Source organism: Onychomys torridus, chromosome 7, assembly GCF_903995425.1.
Source record: "Onychomys torridus chromosome 7, mOncTor1.1, whole genome shotgun sequence".
Classification (NCBI taxonomy): domain Eukaryota; kingdom Metazoa; phylum Chordata; class Mammalia; order Rodentia; family Cricetidae; genus Onychomys; species Onychomys torridus.
Window position 1 is genome coordinate 15,432,857 of NC_050449.1, and position 20,320 is coordinate 15,453,176.

At 43.1% G+C, this 20,320-nt stretch overlaps 1 protein-coding gene and 1 pseudogene across 2 annotated transcripts in view; both read right to left on the reverse strand.

The window, feature by feature from the left end:
• The window catches only part of LOC118587084 (zinc finger protein 426-like), a 32,560-nt gene extending 28,573 nt beyond the window's left edge, over positions 1 to 3,987 (reverse strand). The window contains exons 1-2 of one of the 2 annotated variants that reach the window (XM_036192714.1): positions 3,729 to 3,987; positions 3,389 to 3,499 (exon numbers count right to left, since the gene is read on the reverse strand). The gene's annotated coding sequence lies outside the window, so the exon portion shown is untranslated. The other variant, XM_036192715.1, reaches the window with a different exon arrangement.
• A 7,763-nt stretch (positions 3,988 to 11,750) lies between these two features.
• On the reverse strand, positions 11,751 to 12,582 carry LOC118586954 (annotated as a pseudogene).
• Positions 12,583 to 20,320: the final 7,738 nt, after the last annotated feature.

A 20,320-nucleotide genomic window follows, 5' to 3' on the forward strand; every position in this document is an offset into this window, starting at 1 on the left:
ATTATAAGATGAGTCTCCTATCTCTACCTACTAAGTACCAGAATTACAGGAATGTATGCTATAGTCAAGGGTATGCAGAACCAGAGAGAGAACCCAGGGCTTTCTACATACTAGGCAAGCACTCTGCCAACTGAACCATATCCCCAGCCCTCACGGTTGTTTCTAATTGAATACAATTTTAGATAATAAATGTGAATACTTCCAATAATATTCACATTTAAATATTTAAATAACTTTTACTTGTAAACTAACACTATAATATCAGAACATTCACATCAAACACTTAGCAGACACTACTAATAGTTCAAATTATTTCTCCACTAACTTCTGTCACCAGCATTTTATGCACAACCTTACCAACTAACTGTATGGTGACAACTCCTCATTAATTTTTCTTTTTAGTTGGTTGGGTTTTCTGAGACAAGACCTCATGTAGCTTAGGTTTACTTGGAACTCAGTATGTCACTCAGGTTGGCCTAGAACTCAAGATCCTCCTGCTTCAAGTCCAAAATACTAGGATTACAGGTGTTCACTACCATGCCTAGCTTTCTCTCTTTTTTTTTTTTTTTTTTTTTTTTTTGACTCCTCTGACACCATCAATTTTTAATCTATGTCCCTGAAAGGGCAAATATAGAAGAAAACATGAATGTTGTCAAGCCGAAGTATCCCTTGATATTTTCAGCTGTACCAGACTGGCAGGGGAGCCTTCTGGTCATTTACCCCTGGAGTGGTTCCAACTCATGTCAGTATCTGTAAGCAGTCACATGGGACCAGTCCTCCTGTAAGAACTAGAACATTCCCCCAGGGAAATTGAGTCCTAGTTTGGACACGGGAAACCTAAGGCAGCCTAAAAACCACTCAAAGAGGCTCTGCCTGTTCAGGAACAAAAACACTTCCTAAGATTAATAACTAGCACAGTGAATTTTCCACCCTGTTTTGTCTCGCTATTGTGACTGTTTTGTTTTATAGATATGAGTGTTTTGCATGTTGTCTTTGTACTACTTCAACGCCTGTGCCCATGGAGGCCAGAAGAGGGCACTGGATTACCCTGGAACTGGAGTTACAGATGGTTGTGAGCTCCCATGTGAGTGCTAGAAACCGAACCCAGGTCCTCTGCAAGATAACCAGTATTCTTAATCACTGGGCCCCTTCTTTATATAGACAGGCTCTTGCTATACAGCCCTGACTGGCCTCAAACCTGCAGCAATCCTCCTGCCTCTGTTTCTACCACCCAGTTGCTGGGATAAGAGTTTGTGTACCACCAAAGGAAATGAGTGAAGTTACTGCCAAGCCTTGGATTAACCCTTGAGGCTCTCCTCTTGCACTGTACAAACAGAATGAGTCACTGCTTACCATGCTCTCTCTCCCTCCCACGTCCTTCTCTTTCAACATGGTTATTCCTATACCCTGTCATTTAGTCTCAACTTAGAACTCACTTCTCTTGAGAATGAATATGATCAAAATACATTGTATGAATGTATTAAAATGTCATAATGAAACCCATTATTTTGTACAATGAATATATTCAAATTAAAGGGTATATGGAACCATTATGCTGGGAGGGAGAAGAATAAGAGGAGGAGAAGGAAGAGAAGCACAAAGCCCAGAGAGATGGCTGAATGTATAAAGGCATCTGCCACCAAGCCCCAAGACCTAAAGTTCCCTGAGTTCTATTCCCGGGACCCACAAGATGGAAGAAAAGAATGGACTCCAGTCGGTTGTCCTCTGACCTCCTCACACACACCACAGCACATACATGCACTCATGTGGACAAAATAAAATGTAGCTTAAGAAGTTAAGTAAAAAGGCTAGGGGTGTAACTCAATGACAGAGCACTTACCATGTCCAATGCTGTAGGTTCAGAACCCCCTCCAGTCAGTCAGTCTCTCTCTCTCTCTCTCTCTCTCTCTCTCTCTCTCTCACACACACACACACACACACACACACACTCACTCACTTTTATTTCCTTCATGTATTCTCATATACCAATAGAATGTATTAACTCAGTAACTCAATAGAGTATATTAACTTCCAAAACTCTGATCAATTTGTACTGTATTTATTCTGGATTTTAAGACAAGCTTAGGCTGGATTTCTTTCACTTCATCTCCCTTCCTTTGCAGAGCTGAGGATGAAACCCAAGGCCTCAAGTATTCTAGTCAAGAGAGCTACCACTCCACTCACTCAGCCATCAAAGCATCAATTAGCCCACAGGAAAAAATTTAAATGGGGAAAAATTCTAAATGGACAAAAATGCCAATAAAAACAAACAGAAATGGGGAGAAATGCCTCCTGAAAAAGTTAGTATAACAAACAACATGACTGCTCTAGGTTCAAAGATTCTAAAAGACACCTGAAATTTTCATGGAAGAACCTTAAAAAGGGAATTGAAGTGATAAACAGCTTATCGGTTAATAGTACATACTGCTCTTCTAGAACCTGAGATCTGGTTCCCAACACCACACTAGGTGGCTCACAACCTCCTGTAGCTCCGGCTCCAAGGACCTCATGCCTTTTTCTGACGTCCCATTGCAGTGCACTCGAAGGCATAACCCCACACCCCATACATAAATGTCAAATTTTTAAAAATATGTTTAAAAAAAAATAACAAAAATGCCTTAAAGAGGTCTGGGCTTAGTGGTAGAGAGCTTACCCAACAAGCACAAAGCCCTAGATTCAATTGCCACTATCACAAAAACAAAACAAAGAAACTTTGAAGAGATCTAGATGCAAAAACACTCAATTTTATAACAATGAAGAATTCTGATTTCACACAAAGAAGCTGTTAGATAACATTATTGTTTTTAGCTATCTTGGTTGAAACATTACTATTAAGGTCTTACTAGGTGAATATCTTAATTTTTTAGAAGATGTATTACCCATTCTGTAAAGTATCATGCCTGAAACTCTCAACTTATTTCAAATAATTCACCATAAAACGTTATTTTACTTTCCCTTGGAAAAAGCCAATCAGTACTAACCTAACAAAGCCTCCATTTTTTAAAGTCTGCAAGAAGGCACAGGCCTACAACGTTCAGACAATAGCTAACTATTTGGGCTGGGGTGTAGCTCAGCAGGAGAGTACTTAGCATCATGAGGTCCCGAGTTGCATCCCCAGCATCAAATGAGAGTAACTTGGTATCCTTACTTTTCTTCGACACAAAGGGACCCGTGTACGGTCTATTTACGTTTATATTTACATACAGATAAACGCATCCTGCATAAGAGTATAACAAAGCTACCTTTAAAAAAAAAAAATCAGAATGCAATGTCCTACGAAACAGATGTCCTACGAAAGCTAAATTTGCGGATAAAACATTCCTTTCCACACACACGCACATACACCCACACACAAAGAAAAAACGAGGAAAGGGCTGTCCTCACCCACCTTTCGGCCAAAGCTCGGCTGCAGCAGACAGAATCGCCCGGTCGAGAATGGAAGATGCAGCGTCTCAATGTGATGCCAATGGCGGAAAGTCTATTCGTTCTGGGAGGGGGACTGGGGAGAACAATTCCACAAAGGTTACTTTACACAGGTTTTAGAAGAAAGGTGGATGCAAACAGCTCAGGGCTGAGTGGAGATGCGCACTCGGGCCGCGGCACCTGGAAAGGTTGCAGAACCCGGAGGACGCGCGGCCCCGCCAGCAGAGCTCGGCCCGCCCCGCCGAGGCCTACCGAGTCCTCTCCCTCCCGGTGCCGGGCCCCGCACCCCGTCACCGAATCCTCACCGAGCTGAGTGGGGAGCCCTCGGACAAACGCCGAGAAGGTCTCAGAGCTCCGAGAAAAAAGGGGGGCAGTCGGCGTGACGTCATTTCCGCTTCCGGCTCGGAGGTATCGGCCACGTTGGATCCCTTCTGGCCGGGGAGAAAAGCTTGTTTGTTCCCGCGTCTGGGCAGTTGCACCCCTCTTCGGGTGGGCTCGTAAGGGGAGTAGGGACTGGAAAGGAGCCGGGAGGTCGCGGTCAGAAGCGAGGCCTGGAAGGGCAGGCAGCGCGGGGCGGGTGAGGGGCGGGCCCGGGCGGGTGCGCCGCAGTTGATGGCGGACCGGTGGGGCGAGGATGGGGGTGGGGACGCCCCGACGGAGATGCTGCTGACAAAAGCTTTTCTGTGGGGCCTCTCCCTCGCGCCCGCGGTGCCCTTAGCCGTGTTGCATAATCTGCCAACCCAGGGAAAATGACCCGTCTGGTCCATTCAGTCACTGCCGTCTCCAGACACCTTTTTGTCGACCTGCCTTTGTGTGCCCCGGACACCGTGCTAACACCTCAGTCGTTGATTCTGTTGTGTTTTTAGAATAAAGGCACACTCCCCACCACCACCCAGGGCTCAATTTGTAAAGCCCCTGCCTAGCATGCACGAAGCCCTGGAATCCATCCCCAGCACCGTGAGATGGTGCCCGCCTGTCACCTCAGTGCTTGGGAGATGGAGACGAGAGGTTCAAGGCTAGCCTCCACTACATAGGAAATTCGAAGCTAGCCTGGGATACATGAAACCCTATCTCCAAAATAAAATAAAAACCGGCTTTCTGTAAATTCCGAGTCTTTTGAATTTTCTTTGTTTCTTTTCCCCCTCCATCTAATGTGGATTGTTTGGGGAGCGGGGAGGGGGGGGAGTGTGTGTGTGTGTGTGTTCCTCATTGAGTCAGGGTATTTTGTAGCCCAGGCAGGATCTTATGTAGCCCAGGCTGCCAAGGGTTAACTCTTAATTTCTGAGTCTCCTGCCTCCTCCTCTTAGTATTGGGATAACAGGCATGCCCATGTTGGGATTAATAGAGTACATGGGTATTAGAGTATGTTATCCTCTACCTCAAGTGTTAAGTTTTCTATTTCTTGGAAATTACCAAATAAACCAGCCTTTCCTACTTTACAAAGTAATACTGATAACATGCATTCTAAAATTGTGCCTCAAGGCTTTTCTGGGTGTCACTGAGTTTTCACTGGGTGGCCTTTGGGGAGTTCTGTGAGCACTAATTTACTGACATGTTTTTTTCAATTATTATTCACTAGGACTGAGAATACAGTTTGGTGGCTGAGTCCTTGCCTAGTACACTCAAGTCTCTAAGTTCAGTCTCCACTGATGCACGTTTTTTTTTGGGGGGTAAGTTTTTTGGAAGCTGGAGAGGCCTCACCCATAAGGGCACTTGCTGCTCTTTCTGAGGACCAGCATTCAGTTGCTAGCACCTCCTTGATAGGCTCCAATGCCTTTAACTCCAACTCCAGCAGATTTGGCACCTTCCTCTGGTCTCTGCAGGCACTCATTCACATGCACATAAACACAACTAAATAATAAAAATATGAATCTTAAAAAGTTATTCATAGACATTCCTGCAATGCCAACATACTCCAGAGACTGAAGCAGGAGGATCAAGAGTTGGAGGCCAATCTGGGATGTATAGTGAGTTCAAAACCAGCCTGAACTGCTGGATTATATTTCTACACATATAAACTGGTTGTACTAATTTGTATCACCAGCATCTCAGAGCACAATAAATGCCTCATTCTTGAATGAATAAATAAGTGAAATATAGGACACTGAGAAGAAAAGTCACTCTTCTGAATTCTGAGGAAGTGTCTCAAGGGAAGCTGTGTACTTGAAAACTACTGTATTAAATCAGAGCTCTTGGAGGCCAGCCTCAGCTACATAGTGAATGCCTGTCTATAAATAAATAATAAAATTGTATTTCTGTGTTAACAAATTGAGCTTACAGATATGTTGAATTGGTAACTCTTTTGCTGTTCTTTTCCATCTTTTCTGTATACAATGATCAGTTTGTAGGAGGAAGTCTGTATTTATAAAGAATATTTGGGTTTCATGAAATTTTAGGTAACGTAAGGCCCTAATGTTTTTTTCTGGTTTTTAGTGGTGGTGGTGGTGGTGTGTGTGACAGGAAGAGCAGGCGTGTACATGGCACTGTATGGAGGTCAGAGGAGAACTTTCAGGAGTTGGTCCTCCTCCTCCAGGTTTCAGCATTGGAAGTCAGCATCTCTTTCACCCACTGAGCCAGCTTGCTGGCCCAAATAGCTTACTTTTTTAGAGACAATTTAGCAACTTGTATATTTTCCACTTTTGGAATAATTCAGAGTAAAACTAGGTCAGGCTTAGAGGCATTCACCTTTAATCCAGCACTCAGAAGGCAAACATAGGTGGATCTCTGTGAGTTCAAAGCCAGCCATCGATACAGATTTCAGAACAAAACAAATGTGGGTCCTCTGTGTGTGTGTGTGTGTGTGTGTGTGTGTGTGTGTGTGTGTAAGTCATGAACCTAGAAAGGGGATCATGAATGGGGTGGGAGGAGAGGTTTTAATAGGAGTTGGGCTAGAGAGATGGCTCACTGGTTAAGAGCTCTGGTTTAATTCCTAGCACATACATGGTGGCCCACAACTGTCTGTTACTTCAGCTCCAAAGATACCCTACACCCTCTTTTAGCTTCCATGGTTACCAGACATGGATATAATGCCTAGAAATACATGCAGGAAAAATACCCATACCTATACAAAAAAATTGTTTTAAGAGGTAGAAGTAGAGGCATTAAGCTGGAAGTGGGTAAGAGGGTACATTTTGAAGAGGTAAGAATTGCAGAAATGAGTGGGGGAGGACAGTTAGCCAAAACAAGGTATTATGAAAATGTCATAACAAAGCCTATTACTTTGCTTACTTAAAAAAAAAAAAAAAATGTGAAAGGGGCTAGAAAGAGTATTTGAAGCTCTTCCTGAGGACATGAGTTTGCATCCCAGCATCAGTGTTGGCAGCTCCAGGGGATCTGACCCCTGGAGCTGTTCTGATTCAGTGCAGACAGGAGGCAAATCACCCCTATTTCTGTAAATATGTTTTAAACGAGATTCTTGTTCTTGAAAATGTGTTCTTGAAAAACTGTGTTTATCACCTTTTAGTTTTGTAAAAACAAGATGTACCTGGCTCAATATTTGGCCAAGCTAGCAAAATGATAAGTTGTTTTCTTTAAAGATGTTTTGATGTAACAGTAGGAGAAAAAAAAACATATTTGACATATTTGTTTCTGCCGGAGGTAAACATTGAGGGATGGGAAAAACTTATTAATATGGAAAAAATGCTTGGTTTTGATGTATAAATAAAGACGGCTGGAGCTATTTGGGGCCGGTCACTTGTGTGAAACTCATCTGGTGGTCAGACAGTTCATTTCTTCCCACCAACACCCCTTCCCCATCTCAGGATCTGAACCTGAGCTGAGGCTGGACCCCAGTAATAATGTATTTGCTGTTATATGATATACCTAATATTGTATAGTATATTGTATATTAATTTATCTGATATATGTGCTATTAATATATATGGGCTGGGGAGATGGCTCAGTTGTCTAAGAGCACAGGCTACTCCTCCAGAGGACCCAGGTTTGATGTCCAGCACCTACATGACTGATCACAGCTATCTATAACTCCAGGTCCAGGGGACCCTTCACAGGCACCAGGAAAGATACAGCTGCACAGCTATTTTGCACAAGCAAAACATTCATACAAATAAAATAATAAAATTTTAATGTATATGTATATAAGGGCCTATCAATGTTGATTGGTTATGTTTTTGTTGCTGTAATAAAACACATGACCAAAACCAACTTACAAAAGGAAGAGTTTATTTGGACTTATGTTTCCCATGGGATGAGAGTCCATCATGGTAAAAAAAAAAAAATCATAGCAGCAGGCAGGCATAGCAGCTGAAACAGGAAGTTAAGAGATCATGTCTCAACCCCAAGCTAGAAGCAAGAGAGTGAACTAGAAATGGGGTGAGGCCTCAGACTTTCAAAGCCACTCCCAGTGACATCCTCCCTCCAGCAAAGCCTCATGTCCCCACGACCCCTCCAAACAGAGCCACCAACTGGGACCATGTGTTCAAACCCCTGAGCCTATGGGAGACATTCTCTTTCAAACAACTACAATTGTTAATGGTAATTTTTTCTACTTGTTTGAGACAAAGCCTTATGTAGCCAAGATGGCCTCAAACACCCTAAGTAGGCATAGTAAGAACCCTAATTCGAGAAAGAAAAAAACAAAAAAGGAAAACAAAGAGTTGGAAGCAGGGTGATGGTGGCACATGCCTTTGATCCCAGCAGAGGGAGAGGCAGGGGGGATCTCTGTGAGTTCAAGGCCAGCCTGCTCTACAGAGATTTCAATTCTACCTAAGGAAAGGTGAAAGGTGGGATGTGACCCTACAAAGTTGCCTTCTGACCTCCACTAGAGCACCACAGTAACTGGGTACCCACATGTACACATCATACACACAAATAATTAAAAGAAAAATTAAAGATTTTTAAAGCCAGGCATGGTAGTGCATGTCTTCAATTCCAGTGCTCAGGAGGCAGAAACAGTGGGATCTCTGTGAGTTTGCGGACAGCCTGGTCTACATAGGCAGTTCTGGGCTAGCCAGAGATACATAGTGAGACCATCTAAAAAAATTGGTTGTTTTTTGTTGGTTGGTTGGTTGGTTGGTTGTTTTTTGTTGGTTGGTTGGTTGGTTTTTGTTGGTTGGTTGGTTGGTTGGTTGGTTGGTTGGTTGGTTGTTTTTTGTTGGTTGGTTGGTTAGTTGGTTGTTTTTTGTTGGTTGGTTGGTTGGTTTTGTTTAAGTGGGGGCAGGGCTAGAGTGATGGCTTTGCTGTTGAAGAGCATTTGCTGCTCTTCCAGAGGATACAAGTTCGATTCCCAGCACCCACATCTGATGATTCACAACTGTCTTAGGGTTTTTTATTGCTGTGAAGAGACACCATGACCATGGCAACTCTTGTAAAGGAAACATTTAATTGAGGTGGCTCACTTACGGTTTCAGAGGTTCAGTCCATTATCATCAGAATGGGTAACATGGCAGCATGCGGGCATATGTGGTTCTGGAGCTGAGAGTCCTACATCTTGAGTCAGAGGCAACAAGAAGTCTGTCACACTGAAGCTTGAGAAAAGAGAGACCTCAAAGCCTGTCCCCGCAGTGACACACTTCTTCCAAAAAGGCCACACCTCCTAATAACGCTATTTCCTTTAGGGGCCATTTTCTTTCAAACAACCACAGCAACCAACTGTAACTCCAGCTCTAGTGAGTGAATCATGCACTCTTCTGGTCCTCGTGGGCACCTGTACTCTTGTGCATATACCCACCATATACACAAAAATGAATCTTTTTTTTTAAGTGAAGAGCTGAAGATGTGGGGCACTTATCTAACATGTGGAGTGTCTGGATTTGTTCCTCTGTCCCCATACAAAAAAAGGTAGCAGGGTGAATTAGGGTTTCCCCTAAAGGAACAGAACTTATGAAGCAAATATAGATGATAGATAGATGATAGATAGATAGATAGATAGATGGATGGATGGATGGATGGATATATAGATAGATATTTACTGTTGCTATAATAAAACACCATGATCAAGATCTGAAAGAATACATTGGGGCTTACAGTTACAGAGGGTTCGAACCAATAATGGCAGGGACAGCACTGCAGAAGGTGGCAGGTGTGGCGGCAGGAACAGAACGTTGAAAACTCACATGTGGAACCACAAGCATAAAACTAACCGAAAATGACCAAAATGACCAATTCTTTAAACTTTCCAGTCCTACCTCCAGTGACCTGCTTCCTCCAACAAGGCCATACCTCCTAAACTGATGTGGGGTGTCTTTCTGTACACTGTGAATATGTGTTGCTCTGATTGGTTGATAAATAAGATAAATAAAGCCGTTTGGCCTATGGCAAGTCAGGTTATAGCTAGGCAGGAAATTGACAAAAGAGACAGGAAGAAGAAAGGCAGAGGGGCAAGACGTCGGCACTGCCAGGAGAAGCAAGATGTGAAAGTACCAGCAAGCCACAGCCACGTGGCAACCATAGATGAATAGAAATGGGTCAAGTTATAAGAGCCGGCTAGCGAGAAGTCTGCCATAGGCCATGCAATTGGTAAGTAATATTAAGCCTCTAAACGATTATTTTATAAGTGGCTGTGGGACCTTGGGGCTGGGAGAGACCAGAGAAACCTTCCAGCTACACTAAACCTCCCCAAACAGTGCCACCAACAGGGACTAAGTGTTCAAATATGGGAGCCCATGAGTGACATTTTCATTCAATCCCTACAATATATGAAAAGGAGATTCTGATGTTGGCTTACAGGCTGCAGTTTGGGTAGCACAACAATGTTTGTCTCATGTTGGAAAGGGCAAGAATCCAGTCCACAAGGCTTGGATGTCTCATCAGTCCGGATTTGGTGCTGGTGTCCTGAAGGATGTCTGAAGAGCTGCTAACCTTCGATCTGTGTTGGAATCCAAAGAAATTGGTTCTAGTACTGATGAAGAAATGCCTCAGCAACAGAACACATTGACTCACTAGCAACAGCGAGCAAAGCAGGCAAAAAGCGGTGTCCTTCTTCCATGTCCTTTTATCTGGGTGCCACAGAAGATGCTGCCCAGACTTAGGGTGAGTCTTCCTGCTTCAAATAATCTGGTCAAGAAAATCCCTCGCAGGGGTGTCCAGCAGTTTGTCAGTTGATTCCAGATGTAATCAAGTTGACAAGATTAGCCATCATGGGCTGCTAGGGAAATGACTCTACTCTAAATATTTGCCACACAAGCGTAAAGACTTGAATTTGTATCTTTAGAAGCCAAACTCAGGAGCATGATATAGCATCTATATAATCCCAGCACTCCTACAGCAATATATAATGTGGAGACAGGAAACTTCTAGGAAAGCCACAGGCCAGTTATCCTGGTACAAGCAGCAGTGAACAAGATACAGTGTCTCAAGTAAGTTAAAAGCAAGATACTTGAGGTATCTACTGACCTCCATGTGGTTGTCCTGACAGGTGTGGGCCCACACTCACACACATGAACACTGTTTTGTATGGTGGATGATCCTCAGTAGTGGCGCTTTCTGTTCTGAGTGAGTTTATTGACTATACAGCAAGCCAGAAAACAAGAATAAACCAGCAGCAGAAAGATAGTAGAGCATCGTATCAGACACTGCCACCAGCAGAAAATCCAAGATAGCGTGCAGTCAGCCAGGCCCCTGGTGGATAAAGAGGGTCTCAGAGCATATCCTAGATAACACTTTCAGATAGCCATTCCCATCACAGGCATTTTAGATCAGAAGATAAATCAGTCTTTTGCTTTGGGAAGATACTTGGAAATAGTTTACCTCCAAGCTGTGTTCAAGGACATAATGTTTTTATTCTGCCAATTTTCTCTACTTTTGCAATATGATATTTTCATTCTTGGCCTTGTCTCCATTTTCTCACAGGGCTAGGGGCAGGGCAGTCCATCCCTGGACAGGAGGTCATGGAGGACGCTCAAACATACTTGGGTCTGAAGTGGAGGACTAACCACACTTCCAGAACCAGCTTCTCAATAATCTTAAACAGTGCATGGCAGTGTCCTAACACAATGTGTATTACATCTTGTTTTTAAATTATTCCTGAATAGTTACAGGATATGAAGGGACTACAATGAGTAGTAAATACAATGGGTAAAAGCAGCAACATAGTCATCAATGCAAATGCTGTCATTAGTGATATTATCATTACATCACATTTATATGTTTCTCAGCCTGCAGCCCATCCCAAGAGTCCTATGGAATGAGTTATTTTACTAATTTTGTTTGTAAATCTGAGATCAATGCAGAAATATTCTGAGAATCATCATTAAGGTCAAAACAACACATGGCTGGAAATTCTCTGCACTCAGGTGGTGTAATAACAATCAACAGCAGCTCGAATATACCTTAGCACATATTGATTAATTCAATTCACTTAAAAACCCTTATGTGGTGGCCACAGCTAGAGCCTGGGTCCTCTGAACAGAGATTCTGGTGAGGGTTTTCACAAGATGGTCAGTGAATTCCTGATAAGGAGGCCTGGTGAACACAGTCTTTTTCCAGAGGTCGGGAAGCAGGTAGGTAGCTGTAGGTTTAGGAGATGGTATCAAAGGTGGTCTTGGCAAAGTTGCTCAGGGTGGCAGTGCAGCCCCTGACTGATGTGCAGCATTTATCAGTACTAACCATCATCAGTAACTTCTTGGGCACAAGGGCAGAGACGATGTCAGTGTCTCTGGGGACAGGGCTGAGACCACCAACACAGAGCCACAGCAGCTGTCACTTTGCATGGAACAGTGTGGGGCTTGCCAATCTTGTTCCTCCAATAGCCTCTCCGCACAGGTAGAGTGGAAAGCTTGGCTAAGATGATGGCCCCTCAGATGGCAGTGGCTACCTCCTTGGTGCACTTAACACCGAAACCAACATGACCATTGTCATTCCCAATAGGGATAAAATCTGAACCTGGTCCTCTGGCCAGCCCAAGTCTGCTTCTGCACTGGCATGATCTTTAGAACCTCATTCATTAGTGATGCGCCCAGGAAAAAGTCCATAATCTTACATTCCTTAGAGGGCAGGGAGAACAGGTAGATCTCTTCCAGGGATTTGATCTTCATGACCTTGACCAGGCAGCCCAGTTCAGTGATGGGGGTCCAGCCAGTCCTTGTCTTCTGCTTTACTTCCAAGAGTCCTGGGGCCTTTGGCCACACCTACAACTGCTTCTGCCAACTCCTCCTCAGAAGCCAACCCTGGTCCTCCTGTGGCACTGGCTTCCTCTGCCATTTGGTGTTTTCCCGAAGAAGAAAAAGTTTGATTAATTCTGAACAGCAGTTAAGGCTAAAGCAGTGTTGTTCACTACTTTAGTGATGAAGCTTCTAACTGAAATTTCATTTTACAACCCAGCAGTAAGCCCTGGAATGGCTAGCAAAGATGTAGCTACTGCAATAGTAGTCAAAGCAGGTACAAGATGAAGTTATCATCACAAGATGCAGAGAGAGTGCCTAACACAAAAAGTGGAGTTTTTTATAATTAGAGCCCTTATTATAAAGATGTCTATACACTATGTCACTAGTGTGTGATCAGAAGATATGTTAAAACAAAGCGGACACTATTCAAAAGCTAGGATTGGCTTCTGCAGAAACGTACTGTCAGTAGAATTACATTATATTCTTAGAGTGGGATAGTTAATACAAAGACAGCACTGATTAACAGTATCAATGATGGCAAAGTGTGTAGGTGTCTTGTGGATTAGCATTAAGGGCATCCCTGTAGCATTTACAAATGTCTCCACAGATAATGTCCCTCTCTATCAGGTTATTTTGTAGCAATTTTTAAGAACATTTTTGAAGATTTTATTTTTGCAATTTTTTTTTTGAGACAGGGTTTCTCTGTGTAGCTTTGTGCCTTTCCTGGAACTCACTTGGTAGCCCAGGCTGGCCTTGAAATCACAGAGATCCACCTGGCTCTGCCTCCTGAGTGCTGGGATTAAAGGCGTGCACCACCACCGCCCGGCCTGAAGATTTTATTTTTAATTATGTGTGTGCATATGAGTAAAGGTGTTCACAGGGGACAGAAGAGGACATCTGATTCCTCTTAGAGCTGGAGTTACAGGTGGTTGTGAGCTTCCTCACATGGGTGCTGGAACTGAACTCGGATCTTCTGCTAGAGCACTATGCACTCTTAACTTTTAACTGTTGAACCATCTCTCTAGCCCCAATTTCTTTATTTATAAATTACATTTATTCATTTATTGTTGTGGGTGGAGGGAAGAAGTGGGTGAGTCTGCTGGGGCCTGAGTGTGAGGTCGGAGGACAGCATCAGGAGTCAATTATCCCCTTCTTCCAGGTAGGCCCCAGGACTGAACTCACACTACTAGGTGTAGTGGCGAATACCCTTGCCAGCTGAGCCACTTCCCGGCCCTTGTAGCAGTTTTCTAGGACTATATCTGTTATGAACACCAAAAGTAAACTGATTAGATTTAGAGCTAAATTTAACCTGAAATTTGGTTTTCTTGTTGTTGTTTTGTTTTTCAAGACAAGGATTCTCTGTGTAACCCTGGCTATCCTGGAACTCACTCTTTAGACCAGGCTGGCCTTTAATTCATACAGATCCTCCTGCCTCTGCCCCCTGAGCGCTGGGACTAAAGGTATGTGTCATTAAGCCAAGCTTATATTTGTTTTTATTTCCTGTGTACATATGTGTGCCTGAGTTTTCATAAGTGCACCATATACATGCAGGAATCCAGAGAGGTCAGATCCCCTGACATGAAAGATGGTCGTAAGCCACTTTGTGGGCACTAGGAGCCAAGGTCATGTCCTTTGCAAGTGCAGCGAGTGCTCTTAATTGCTAAACCATCTCTCCAGGCCCTTCCTACAGTTATTTTAAAAATTACATTCATTTATTTCCATGAGGGAGAAAGTGGGTGTGCGCATGACATAGCATCCTTATGGAGGGTGGGACAACTCATCAGAGTGTATTCTCTCCTACCACATAAGTTCCTGGGTTCAAACTCAGTCCTCATGCTTGGTGGCAAGTGCCTTTACCCACTGAGATATCTCAATGGCTGCTTTTTATGTTTGATGTAGATAAAGTCCTTAACATCCATTGAGTTGCTGTAGGGAGTCACATGATGAAATCACAGTTGTTTTTCCGGGAGGGGGGATCAATAACGTTTTTTAATTAAGAGATGTCTTTGTTGGCCTGGAAAAATACCTCAGTTGTCTCCCTCTTGTAGACTACTCGTTTGACAGGAATGGTGCAGTTAGTCCAGGAACAAAGGATTTGCACAATCCCAGAAGAAGAAGAAGATTGAACTGGTCTCATAGAGATCAAGTAGCCTTCAGCAACATGCTGAGACATTAAGTATAATGGATATAAAATTCAAGATTCAGCTGGGCAGGATGGAGGACGCCTTGAATCCCAGCACTCAGGAGGTAGAGGTAAGCAGGTCTCTGAGTTCAGGGCCAGTCTGGCCTACAGATTGAGTTCTAGGACAGCCAGAGTTACACAGAGAAACCCTATCTCAAGAAAAATAAATAAATAAATAAACAGATAAATAAATAAAGAAACAAACAGATAAATAAATAAATAAATAAACAGATAAATAAATGCACAGATGCCATGATTCACTATACTCATGTGAGTAATGGGTGTATGAGACAGCTGGTCGTCTCCTGGGCAGATGACCACTATTGTTTCATCCTGAATTTGTACCACAATTTTCACAGCATGTGGAATGCTTTCAGGGGCTCTTTATTTCCAACCTTCATAAAGTACTGATTGATCCAAAGCCTTTGGCTCCTTGTACTGCTGGCAGTGTCAGAGGGTTCCCTTGTTTAACTTTAACTTCATCAAATGGAAAGAGCACTAACTGAGCTATTTTGATATGTCTTTGCATGGACAGATCTTTTACTCCAACAGTATTTAAATCACCTTAATCTCCCTCCAGTGGTCTGGCTGAATCATTCTACTTAGTATTTGAGTTCCAAGATGGCCAGACCTGACTTTCCCAAGATTAGCCCAAAAAATCTAGGAGGGAACAGAGCACACTACCAGTAGGTATCACAAGCAGCATGAACTCTAAGTGACACTCCGTGGGGAAGTACATATCCAGTCTCACTGAATCAGAAGTTGCCCAAAAAGACTCTTGAGCACCAGCCTTAACCTCCCAGACATTAGAACTATTGCTTCATCTTCTGTCGCCAACTATGGTTTGGAGATTTAGAGTCATCATCTGTCTTAGTGGTGTTTCATTTTGTCCTATTGGCCTATTATTTAGGTCTGTACCATTTCCAGTAAATTATCTTTCCATTTATGGAACGAGCCTTGCCCTAACTGTTTTAATTACTGTATTAACATCTGTGATGGTTATTCTTAGTTTTCAACTTGACTATATTTGGAATTAACTAAAACTCAAATGGTTGGACACACCTGTCAGGTATTTTTTTCTTAATCAAATCATTTGAAGTGGGAAGACCCACTTTTCATCCAGATCTTGAGTTGGGAAGATGCACCTTTAATCTAGGCCACCCCTTCTGGTGGCAGCCTCTATAAAGGACATGGAAGAAGGAGACACTCTTTTACCTATTTGCTCTAGCTCTCGCTGGCAAGTCTATTCCTTCACTGGCATTAGAGCCTACATCTTTGGGAATCCTGGATATCCTGAAGATCAGCTGAGGTATCCAGCCTCATAGACTGAACAGCTACTAGATTCCTGGACCTTCCATTGGTAGACAGCCATCGTTGAACGAGCTGGACCACAGCCTGTAAACCATTCTAATAAATCCCCCATATATAATAAAGAATCTATATATTTTATATAAACATGTATCTATTTATAAACATATTAATATGTTACATAGATAAATTCTATAAGTTCTGTTACTCTAAAGAACCCTGACAAATATAGCATCCCATTTATGTTTTCTACCAAACCCTCACCTTTCAGAGGATAGAGAATGTGATAAATCCATTTTATACCATGCATCTTATTACATTCCTATATTAACTTATACTTGAAGTAGCTCCCATATCACTGTGGATTTGTATGAGCATATCAAGCTTAGCATTACAGTTTAGAGTCCATATAGTATTCACTTGGGTAGCATGGGCATATGGACATACAACCAAATATCCAGATGTAGGTATTTACTGCCACAGAGATGGACTGACAATTTTGAGATCAAGTCAAAGCTCCCATATTACTGATCTGCCAGATTGTCCTGGTGATTTTGCCTGATGAATATGACCTATCCAATGATGCAGGATATCCCTCTTCTGCTGGCAGATATCTTTGAGGATACTCTTCTTTATGATATCCCGAGTACTAGGCATCCCATAGTCTTGTGCCCACCTGTGAGCAGCATGCTCTCCAAGATGTCTGGATTTGTGATAAACCCATTTGTGCTTATCAGAGGGAGCTCACACACTCACTGGAGTCTGGGCTGAGGAGTCTGGGCTGAATGATCATTCTATGGAGGTAAGTAAGCATACTGTGAGTATCACCATGAAGTACAGTGGCACTGACTGACCACTGCCAAATATCCTTCCCTGCAGGTTTTTTCCATAGTTTGCCACTTGTGGTCCATTCATGTTTTTGCTATCAGGCCATCCAAATGGCCATTTCATTTGTCACAGACCAGTTAATGTACACATGGCATTGTCCTGAGTCAGTTTTAATAGCTTTGTAAACAGCATGTATCTCTACATATTGACTGCTCATACCAGAGGCTGAGGAGACAATTGATCAAAAGACTTCCTCCAACCTAATTGGAGATTCTGTTGTAACATCCAAAGTGAGAGAGCAGTCAGAGTCTGCTGGGACAGTGTTACTGATTTCTTCATGTACTATGACTCCACCAGGCCCTGCATTTGTTCAGTCCTGCTTGCCCTTCACTTGGTGACACTAGGTTCCTGTGCCTGCCCTGTCTCATGAGTGGTGGGTTTGATGTGTGCCTATGTTGTAATGGAGGGTGGAGTCTCATAGTACTTCACGATAGGCAGTGATTGGTTCAGTTTCAATCAAAGCCCAGAAGAAGCTAGTAACTGTCTCTCTAAAGGGGTATACGCTTCACTGGCAGAGGGTAGATTTCTGTTCCAAAAGCCTGAAGGCACCCTCTGTTTTTCTCATTTCTGCCACCAACTCCAGTTGGCACACATCCCATCAGCTGTTCCTTGTAATTCAATGTGGCCAGCCAGACCTCTAGTGCCATGTGTTATCTGTTTAGCATCTTCAAATGTTTGCTCCTGCTTAGGGCCCATGCAAACTGAAATTTCTTTCTAGTTACTTTATATAGAAGGTTCAAACTGTTCTAGATGAAGGACGATGGTGCTGGAAACCAATCAGACCAATGGACTTTGGGCTTGCTTTTTATCCTATACAACGGGAAATTACAATTTCTTCAGTCTGGATTTAATAATATTTACTGTCTACCTTGATTCCAAAATACTTTCTCCAAATTAGACAGTAGTTTCCAGTCCTTGAGTTTTCACAGGGTTGATTTCCCATTCAAATTGCTTCAACCCAGCAGTCATTAACACTAAAGCTTCTGGGATGGCTTCTTCCTTCCCCCTCTGAAGCATGGTGTTATCAATGCAACTCATTATCTGAATGGAGACAGACACCTTTACACTCCGCAAATGCTCTGCTATGAGGTGGTGGCATATGGTAGACTATGAATATACCCTTGGGGTAGGCATACAAATGTATATTCTTTGCCCTTGCCAGGTAAAGGCAAACTGCTTGCATTGATCAGGATGGGTATAGGCAAGCATTAGCCAGATCTATAACAAAGCCAGGCGCCTGAATGGCACTGCGCTTCTCTGAAAAGGTGACAGCATCTGGGACAGCAGCAGTGCGAGGTGGGGCTACTGATTTAACTCCCAACAGTCTTTGGTCTTCTTCCATGATCATTTCTCTAACAGACCCTATGGGTTTGCTCCACTAAGCAGTAGAGGCACCAAAACCTATACTTCCAAATCCTCTGTAGTCTGGGCTGTAGCACGAATCTTAAAAGTTCATATTAATAAAAACAAACCTGGAGCCAGGTATTGGGGTGAATGCTGGAAGATCAGAGAAGCAGAACAAGCCACAGCTACCTCACCCCACCAATTCCTCAGCTGATCCTGTTTGCTCAGACTGGAAGCTTCTGAGTCCTCGTCTGAATGGATCTCAGCTGAACTGCTTCTCAAAAGCCTAAAAGTTTAACCAGCTCTAGTTCCTGGTCCTCACACCTTATAAACCTTTCTGCTTTCTGCCATCACTTCCTGGGATTAAAGGTGTGAATCCCATGCCTGGCTGTTTCCAGTGTGGCTTTAAACTCACAGATATCCAGATGGATCTCTGCCTCACAAGTAATAGGCTTAAAGGCATGTGTGCCACCATTTTCTGGCCTCTGTATCTAGTGGCTGTTCTGTTCTCTGACCCCAGATAAGTTTATTATGGTGCACAATATTTTGGGGAACAAAATATCACCACACTGGGCTATTTCTTCTTGGTCACTTGATGATATTGCTTCATTTGCATCACCTTAGTAGCTCACCAATACAGGCACCTGTTGAGGCTTAAATAAAACAAACCAAAAAACAGTTCTGATTTCAAACTGATAAGTTCCATCATTTAAATTTAGTTTTAATCCTCTTAACACATCAATGCTCACAATCTACTCTGGAATGGGAACTAGCATTACCTCATGCCCCTCCCTGTCTAGGAAGCTGGCCACTTTTTAAATGGAACTGTAGCTTGTTTGGCAAAAGTTCCCTCCCCTAATCTAGTAACTGATTTCCCTTTGAACAATTTTGGATTACCATAAACTTAACTGGTCTCATCTCTAGTTCCTACCCAAGCACTAGTATGGCAGTTGACCCGTTTTTCCAATAGATTGTGACTTTCATGTGGGCCCTAAGTCTTTACAGGTCACCCTCACTTCTGGAGCTGGACTTTCCAGCTTTGAGAATCAAACAACAAACAAAGCAAAAGGAGCCACTGTAGCAATGGGGACCACCAGGGAAGCATCGGCCGGGGCTTTCCGGAGGATAAGGATGCTTTTGCCTTTTATCCTTAAACATCTGCCACAGTTCTGGGCTAGTCACTCCATCTATTTTATCACGTGGCACTTCTGACTTAAGAAGGGCAGAGAATATTTGTCTCTGGGAGTTGGAAGCTCTCCTCCCATGGTGCACATGGGGAGGTCGCCTCCCTACAGTCCAGTCCCAACTTCCCTCTTTGCATTACCTTTTAAATCACTCAAGTCAGTAAGTTATCTATCATAATTTGCTTATAAGCAGGAGATGCTGCTTTAATGATCTTATCAGGGTCAGTGAGATAGGTCAGAAGGCAAAGGCACTTGCTACCAAACCGGATGATCCAAGTTTGATCCCCAAGATCCACATGGAAGAAGAAGAGAATGAACTCCCAAGAACTGCCCTCTCACTTCCACACATACTTTGTGTAATGAGTGCAATCACTATAATAAATAAATAATAAAGAATAAATATTTTTAAGTTGTCCTATTCCTGATTTATGTTCCTAAAGCAGGGTTGTTAGATCATCAGCCACTGCAATACTGGATGGCTCCAGAATTCTTCCACGGTTTGTACACAATCCTTTAAGGAGTATCATGGGTGATTAGCTGTGGGTCACCAATCAACAGTCATCTCTTTGTCCCTGAGCACCCCTCATAGCCAGTTCCGACACGTTGACCTGCCCTGTGCATCTGTGGTACAAGCCCTTATGCTCCACTCTAAGAACACATTGCACACTGCAGATTCTGTGGTGGCAATAACAACATTAAGTCTCCTGCATCCAGTTTAATACCAGTGACACCTAGGTCATACAGTTGCACTAGCTAGGTAATCAGGGGTTCCCCAAGCCCCTAAGTAGCCCTTGATAATGTCATTTATTTCATGCCATGTAAAGTATTCTATTACATCCCTTCAGATCCCAAATCCTCCTGTTGTTCTACAAATCTGTGCATGAGAGTCCAGCTTTCAGTAAGGTGGAATTCTCTCTCCTCATCATTAC